This window comes from Sinocyclocheilus rhinocerous, unplaced genomic scaffold (genome assembly GCF_001515625.1).
Source record: "Sinocyclocheilus rhinocerous isolate Xijiao unplaced genomic scaffold, SAMN03320098_v1.1 scaffold1396, whole genome shotgun sequence".
In the NCBI taxonomy this organism is placed as follows: Eukaryota; Metazoa; Chordata; class Actinopteri; order Cypriniformes; family Cyprinidae; genus Sinocyclocheilus; species Sinocyclocheilus rhinocerous.
Genome location: NW_015629497.1, coordinates 349,145 through 357,312, shown reverse-complemented (window position 1 = coordinate 357,312; position 8,168 = coordinate 349,145). Strand labels below are relative to the sequence as shown.

General features: G+C 36.9%; 1 pseudogene; it reads right to left on the bottom strand.

Annotated features, from left to right (window-relative positions):
- Nucleotides 1–746: 746 nt before the first annotated feature.
- The window catches only part of LOC107738913 (zinc finger protein 609 pseudogene), a 27,509-nt pseudogene continuing 20,087 nt past the window's right edge, over nucleotides 747–8,168 (bottom strand).

Below are 8,168 nucleotides of genomic sequence, written 5' to 3'. Positions count from 1 at the left end.
TTTATTAATCAATTATCATTTTGACATATCCTTTCTTTATTTAAAGACTGAAATGTGAGGTTTACCTTTTTATTAAACTTTTTCAAAGCTTTATTTGAACATTTACATTACATATTTCAACATGCTTTTAAACTGTTGTCAGTCAAGTTGTCATTTAAAATCCGGACAACACTGGTAATGTTATTGTTTTAGTGATTATGCAAACAAAAAGTCATTTTATTTGTTGATTTTTAAATATAAAACTTGGTGAAGTGATTTATGTGTCGTTACTTTTTTAACATCTCCAGCACATTTAACAATACCGTGATAATACTGATAACCGTGATAATGTTGGTCACTATAATCATGATAAGAAATGTTCATACCGTTACATCCCTATACCACATTCATCAAGCGATTACCTCTGCTGTACATCAGTGAGCACGTTCAAGACTTTTAATAGTGACCAATAATGAGAAGCACATCGGCACAGACCGCCGATACTGACACATGAGCCTTTAGAATGTAAATGAAAAAAACGTCCAAGTGGTTTTGATGCCAAGTGCCACAAACTAGCTGTAATGCCAGCAGATCTTTGGCAGAAAACAACTGTCATATGTATACAGAGAAGGGTAGGAAAAAATGAGACCCTCGGATTAAATAAAAAAATTCTAATTCTTCATCCTAATCTTTTCCTGAGATGAGAATTCAATGTGATTTATAAATCTTGCCCAAACGTCAGTCATCTTTGTTAAGCACAGATGCTTTTAATACTCTTGCAAAACACCAACATAGCCTAAAACAAGATAGAAGAAATGAAAGAGATATGAAGAAAATTCCCCGAAACTCTTAAAATAATGATAAAGAGCCTATTCTTTAGCAGTCTCAGCCTTAAACGGCACATCCACGGGCCGCCCACAGTGCTGAGCGTCTAAAGCATTTATGATTATGAAGAAAATTCCCCGAAACTCTTAAAATAATGATAAAGAGCCTATTCTTTAGCAGATCAGTCCACTTTGAAACAATTAATCACCTGGATTTGCCAAAGTTGATCAAGTTTTCATGTAGGTAGGCATTAAATCTTTAAAGGATACTCTTTTTTTTTTTTTTTTTAGGAAGCACTTTCAACAAGTACAAGTTAACCTAATATTGATTTCAAATAGTTTATTTCCCATGAGACAAAGCCAACTGTGGTAGGTAGTCTTATGTTTTGGTCAGACAATGTCTTTCTGTTTAAATGGGTGGTTGTTGACCAAAATAAGCTGCAATGTGAGGAAGACTATGTCATTGTGTCAAAGATGTTTGACTACATATCAAGATTTCTTCTCTGCATATCCATTACCTGAACTCTGCAATGCTAAGTAGTGGTTGATTACTAGGATTTGAAATATAAATATTTATAATGATTAAATGACAGCTATTAAGATTAACAAATAAAATTGAAGAATTTGATGAAAATGTTTTTGCAAAATATTGACTTGAACTTCACTACAAAATAAATATCTGAGGAAAAAGCTAAGCAGTATCAACAATGAAGTAAAAGATAGAACCGTTTATTGATCAAGCAGGCAGACCGTAATAACCAGTAATTTCAACATTTCCAAAACTATTGATTAATGGACCTGTAGGTTTGGATATTGACAACTACTGATTGATTAAAATGCATATCATTATTCAATAAATCACAAAGCATTAATGGCTGATATTAAATTCGACATTATTTTGTGTAGACAAATATATAATATAATAAATTAAATATAAATGAAAAACAAATATATATATATACGCCTTCACGGCTATAGTGCTTCTCCGACGAGCCGCTTCTTCTTCGGCTTTTGCCGTGGTACTGCGGGTTACACCAGCAACATGCCCGTGGACACTGCTGACTAGCGGTTTGCATGTGTACTGCACGTTGACGCGGACAACGACGCAGAAGTATAAATGAAAACTGACGCATAGCCTACGGCGTAAAGGCTACGGCGTAGGTCCGACGCAGAAGTATAAATCAGCCTTTAATCTACAGCCATCTGTGGAGATGCACTAAACAAACAGGGTCTAAAAAGGGAATCATCCCGAGGTCTCTCGTCGACATCTTTACAAACAACGAGATAAGATTATATCATCACCCTTCCAAGTAAGAGAAAACAGTGTTTCCGCATTTATGTTTACAGCTTTTGGCTTAATAATCAGCACTGCTAGAGATTCAAAAGCAGGGAGCCAAAATACATCAAAACCACAACAGCAGAGATTTACTCTTGCCTAATTAAAAAACAATAATTGCCCCTCCCCTGTATCCAGTTCACTGATGCTTAGACTTCCGTTAGAGCCGCAAATATGGAAGTCATTTTTATAAATGATTAAGACATTTTCTGCCGGCAGAGGAAGAGCTGCTACAGAAAGCCTGTGGAGCCTGCTGTCTGGCTTATTTGCCTGTTGCTACAAGGACAGATTCTGCATTCCCAGAAGACATCCTTAAAAAAAATATAGGGGGGAATAAAACAATTGCTTTTTACAACTCCAAACACAAAACAGCCAGAATCAATCAGAGAATGATAGCAGTGTCTGGGGGTGAAACGGTGAGATGGAATCGATGGAGCCTAATAAACAGGCAATCAGCACGCGCGCATGATGGGGTCTGTAGCGTTCTTGACCCATCAATCTCAACTGGAAAGATATGCAGCTCGAACGGAACATCTCAAGCTGTTTTCCCCATGGTTTCATTACTTTGGTCCAAACTTGAGTTTGAAAAAGAATCAATACGAAGAATGGAAGCTGCTTGAAGGCAAACAATCAGACATAAATTATACGCAATCAACTCGAATGTCCATTTCCGCATGAAAGGTCAGACTGCTTTCATTTCAACATGAACAATATCCTAGATGAGTGCTTTTCAAATGTTTTGATGCCAAGGATGGACCCAAACAAAAAGATGAACCCCCTTGCAAAACTACTACTACTGTGATAAAAATATTAAGCATTATATTAGGGCTGCACGATAAATCGCATGCGATATTTAACGCGCATCTTGTCAGAAAAGCCGGTTCTGTAATCAGTGGTAAATCTCCATCACGTGTTTTGCGCAGCTCGTCAGTGAACAACGGCTCTGTGTAGTTAATGCTGCTCCATGTGAAAGCACGCACGTGATGGAGATTTACCGCTGATTACAGAACCGGCTTTCTGACAAGATGCGCGTTAAATATCGCATGCGATTTATCATGCAGCCCTACATTATATTATAAAAAGATAAAATTAGTCAACTGTTTCCATAATTGAATTATTTGCTTTGATATTGTCAGTAGAAATAAGATAATTGCAATTAATCTATTAATTACTGGACAGTCTTTACAAAGCAGAATGAAATAGTCATAACCAACGTTGCTGAATGTTTGTAAAATAAAATAAAAATCATTAAGTACTTCATTCAAATTTCAAGTTGACATATTAAAGCTGCATTCCGTAAGTTTTGGCAGGATCCTCACATGCGATAGCCTAGTAGCCGGGACAACTTCTTTATGTTTACAGACGTGACGTAATGACGCAGTGCCATGCTCGAATTTCCCGCGAAAACCTACCCGTACCACTCAAATTAGAAAACATTATTATAAGCTAACCGGTATGAATCGGGCTAAAGTAGGGCGATAGTTTTGAACACTGGCTGGTTATGTACTTGCTCAAATATTGATTTCGGTTCATTTTTAACCAAAAAAAGTTACGGACTGCAGCTTTAACTTAAATCCTAATAATGCATTTTGTTAAAAAAAAAAGAAAAAGAAAAAAAGTTTGACCCCAGTTTTAAAACACGCTCCCTATTACGATTTTCTACAGAATCTACCCATTGGTAGCAGTAAATGTGCTCTCATGTGGGTTTTCCGCTGCATGAAGACTAGTGTTTTCCCAAATTGGGTGAGCATCAAAGGTTCCCATCTACACATTACGCTAAACAGCTTTCACACGAACCTAAAACCCAACTCTGATGTCAAACAGACTTTAGTGTGGAACTGCCCTGCACAAAAACATGAAGCAAAGAGTCAGTTAAACCAAACCACGGCTGAATACAACTGCTCTGCTCTGATAGCAGCTGGACTGGGGCTTGGAGGCAGTAATCTGTCAGCTTTACTTAACTGCTTCTGCACTTTCACAAGATAACAGATGAACTACGCTGATCAACTGAGCTTAAGCTTATTTCATGCACTAAAACAGTATGCTGTCCATCAGCATGCCTTTATATGTCCTTTTTGGATGGCGATATAAATGCTTTTAAACTTGAAGGCTGGTGGTTTAAAAGCAGAAACGGCTGAACAGTTCTACGGAATGAAATGGAATTGAACAATATGGTTTTTAAGTCAAGTCAAATTCAATGCTCATGCCGCACGATCCGACAAAAATGCATCTGAATAAAAACAAAATTATGCCAAGATAAAACAAGACAGCTACTACCACAAACAGCCACAGTGAGCATTTCCTTGCACTGCACCTTCTGCACTGAAAATGTAGTTGGTTTGTGGATTGGCTTCTGCACACCAGGTGTTTAGAGCACCATTCTTTCAACATGGCTCGGTCGTGTCTGCCCATCCCCCATCCTGCCTCATTTGGCCTCCTCCATGCAGCTGGTTAGATTGGGCTCATGCCCAGTATTGTTTACGGGCCTGTGGGAGGCTGGAGGGGAAGAGGGAAGGCCCCTGAGCTGAGTGAGAGTGGCGACCTGCATTCCTCGTAGCTGAGAAAATGGATGCCTGAGAGAGGAATGACAGCAGCAAGAAGCAAAGGCTTCACAGAAGCATTGCAGATGATTCTGCACGGATGTGCCAAAATTCACCTTTGGAATTTTAACTTCATTATTAATACTTGTTACAAAAACAAAACAAAACACTACAGAATGTTTTGGGAATGTGACTCAAAGGGATGTTCAAACTGACAGCGATTAAATCACCAGAGGTCGACAAGTAGCTTTACTCTTGGTTGCGACTAGCTGTTCCTACTCGACTGCTGTTGCATGATGTTCAAAGTTTACAATCCCATTGGTGTGCACTTGCATAAAGCTGAATTTAGAATTTTAGAAATTGAGGAATCGCGATATTTTTTTTTTATAGAAATATTACCAAACGTCAGAATTAGACACTTTGACAATATGGCAATGATAACATAAAGAGAAAAGAACGATCCAACCGCATGTCGGCACACGTGATTAACCGCTCACGTGTGACGCACTCATATCGCTATGCGCCATTCACACAGAATGCGCTTTTATGTTGACAAAGATGCGACGTGGGCACTGGAATAGGAAAAACATGCAAGAAGATGGGAGTGAACTTCTTTTAACTTGACCGCCGCGGTGACAGGCTGAAAGCTGCTGTTGTTTTTAAAGAACATTTATAGTTAATAATAGTCTTCTGGTGTTATACCTTCAGTCATTTTGAATTTGAATTACCTTGACTTTTGAGATTTCTTTTAAAGCACTTTCCTCATATTATTTCTCAACATATAATATGTATAAGACAAGTTTGTACAAGATTTAGTTGAATTTCATGCATTTTTTCTGCAAAGATACTCAACAAGTGATTTGTTTAGCATTTACATCATGTTGATAACTTCATGTGTGGTGCACTTGGAATAGAACTTTCTTTAAATAAGAGGGTTAATAAAGAAAAAGTTCCTTGAATCATGTTGTAGTTACATTTTCAAGTTGACTAATTAAAAATCGTTAAAAAACAAAATCGAGAATCGGTCAAACGTTATGAATAAATCGAGATTTTAATTTTTTGCCAAATCGCCCAGCCCTAGCTGAATTTGTATCATCTTTGCTTCATTACCAACATTTGCTTTCATTCACTTTGCTTCATTGAAAATAAAATTGAAAATACACAGTAAAAATGAATTTTCAAAGTTTATTGGAGTATGTTTTACAAGAAAACACTACTTTAGGCTTTCTACTTCAGAATTTCATTAATTCAGTGTGTTACCTGCTGTTCATTTGCAATTAATTGTGAAATTTACAAACAATTTCTGACAGTGAATTTTTTTTTCTTCTTTTTTTTTGATGATGGACAATGACTTCCTGTGTGAACATCCCTTTACATTTAAAATCACGTTTCCACCAACAGGAACAACTATTTTATTGCTATCAAATATGTGTATTGAGAAAGCAAAATACCAAAGTGTCCACATACTGTGGAACAGGCAAGTGAACCACTAGGTCATTTTTAGGTCAGTTTTAACATTTTAACAATCCTAGAAAAATATTTTTTATTTTCTCAATTTTTCTACAGATTCATACAACCCTCTCACAGGGGCTCCCTGTGGGTCTGGCCCACGTTTGAAAACCTCTGATTTAGCCTACCTGCTTCTTCATTAATTGAACTGTATGAAATTGGTATTAATACACACACATATACAGTATATGACTTGCTGCTGGGTGCCAGAATCAACATCCAGCACTCCTGCTACATGAACTAGAACTTTGGCCCACAATCCTGGAGAAAAACAAGTCTATTTATAAAACATTTTCCCAAATATTCATTGTTATGGTCCAAACTTTTTTGTTTGTTTTAACAGTCACCCGCAAACATTTATTCTGAATTGGCTCTCAAGATACTATTATAAACGTCAAGCAAAACGGCTTGAGTTGAGAAGATTCGTTTTTTTACTACAACACCTTTGTTGGGATTTTGTTGGTACTTAAGGCAATGGTTTTCAATAGTGCAGAAATTTGCTGAAGGAAGACTTGAAATTTGATAAATGATACTAAAGCTGAAACTGCTGGAACGCTGTTGTGAAAGACAGCCACTCCATTAATAATAACAGTATCAAGCAAACCAGAATTCAGCCCATTATTAAAACAGAAACCAAATTTCACAATCTTAGAAGAATGTCAGAATGTTTAGGGTTGTCAATTTAACACATTCATTTAGTAGTAATAATGTAGGGTAGCTAGAGAATAAATCAGAATGGAGGGCTTTCAACACTACTTTCAACTTGACTTGGTGCCTCATAATGCGGGACACTGACAAATCTAATTAAATGCGCTAGATAGATCATACATCATAGATCAACAACAATTAAAAAACATTACAAAGACAGAACATATTCCGAGTCTACCTCTAAACTGACAAAGCTTAAAGGGGTGCTATTATGCTTTTTCACTTTTTCAACTTCAGTTAGTCTGTAATGTTGCTGTTTGAGCATAAAAAAGATCTGCAAAGTTACAAAGCTCAAAGTCCAATTCAAAAGGAGATATTTTATTTAACAGAAATCCCTTTTCAAAAACTACAACGAACGACTCGTTTGGACTACAACGCATATTTTCTGGGATTTGTGATATCACAAAGATCGACGAATGGGATGAGACCTGGTTGAGCTGCACTAGAGAAGGCAACGAGTGTTATCACTATGTCGGAGACACGCTAGCTTTCCCAAGACAGACGAACTTAGAGTGGTTACAATCATCCGGGTTTAAAATCGCGATCAAATTGATTTGATTTTGACGTAATATTTACACTGAAGCTCGCAGGGAAGACTTGAAATTTGATAAATGATACTAAAGCTGAAACTGCTGGAACGCTGTTGTGAAAGACAGCCACTCCATTAATAATAACAGTATCAAGCAAACCAGAATTCAGCCCATTATTAAAACAGAAACCAAATTTCACAATCTTAGAAGAATGTCAGAATGTTTAGGGTTGTCAATTTAACACATTCATTTAGTAGTAATAATGTAGGGTAGCTAGAGAATAAATCAGAATGGAGGGCTTTCAACACTACTTTCAACTTGACTTGGTGCCTCATAATGCGGGACACTGACAAATCTAATTAAATGCGCTAGATAGATCATACATCATAGATCAACAACAATTAAAAAACATTACAAAGACAGAACATATTCCGAGTCTACCTCTAAACTGACAAAGCTTAAAGGGGTGCTATTATGCTTTTTCACTTTTTCAACTTCAGTTAGTCTGTAATGTTGCTGTTTGAGCATAAAAAAGATCTGCAAAGTTACAAAGCTCAAAGTCCAATTCAAAAGGAGATATTTTATTTAACAGAAATCCCTTTTCAAAAACTACAACGAACGACTCGTTTGGACTACAACGCATATTTTCTGGGATTTGTGATATCACAAATATCGACGAATGGGACGAGACCTGGTTGAGCTGCACTAGAGAAGGCAACGAGTGTTATCACTATGTCAGAGA